Below are 435 nucleotides of genomic sequence, written 5' to 3'. Positions count from 1 at the left end.
TCACTTGTTGATAGATATGTATTTGCTATTCATAATTCTTATCTTTATATTTTATCTTTACCTTTTTCTTCTTCATCCTTTTCTTAGAGAATACCCTCCAGCATTTCATATAATACTGGTTTGGTGGTGATGAACGTTTTTAGCTTTTTCTTGTCTGTGAAGCTCTTTATCTGACCTTTAATTCTAAATGATAGCTTCGCTGGGTAGAGTAATCTTGGTGGTAGGTCCTTGCTGTTCATCACTTTGAATATTTCTTGCCACTCCCTGTGGTCTGCAAAGTTTCTGTTGAGAAATCAACTGACAGTCATATGGATACTCCCTTGTAGGTAACTGACTGTCTTTCTCTTGCTGCTTTTAAGATTCTCTCTTTGTCTTTTGCTCTTGGCATTTTAATTATGATGTGTCTTGGTGTGGTCCTCTTTGGATTCCTTTTGG

The sequence above is a fragment of the Myotis davidii genome, unplaced genomic scaffold (assembly GCF_000327345.1).
Source record: "Myotis davidii unplaced genomic scaffold, ASM32734v1 scaffold714, whole genome shotgun sequence".
Classification (NCBI taxonomy): Eukaryota; Metazoa; Chordata; class Mammalia; order Chiroptera; family Vespertilionidae; genus Myotis; species Myotis davidii.
Note: the sequence above shows the minus strand (reverse complement) of the source record.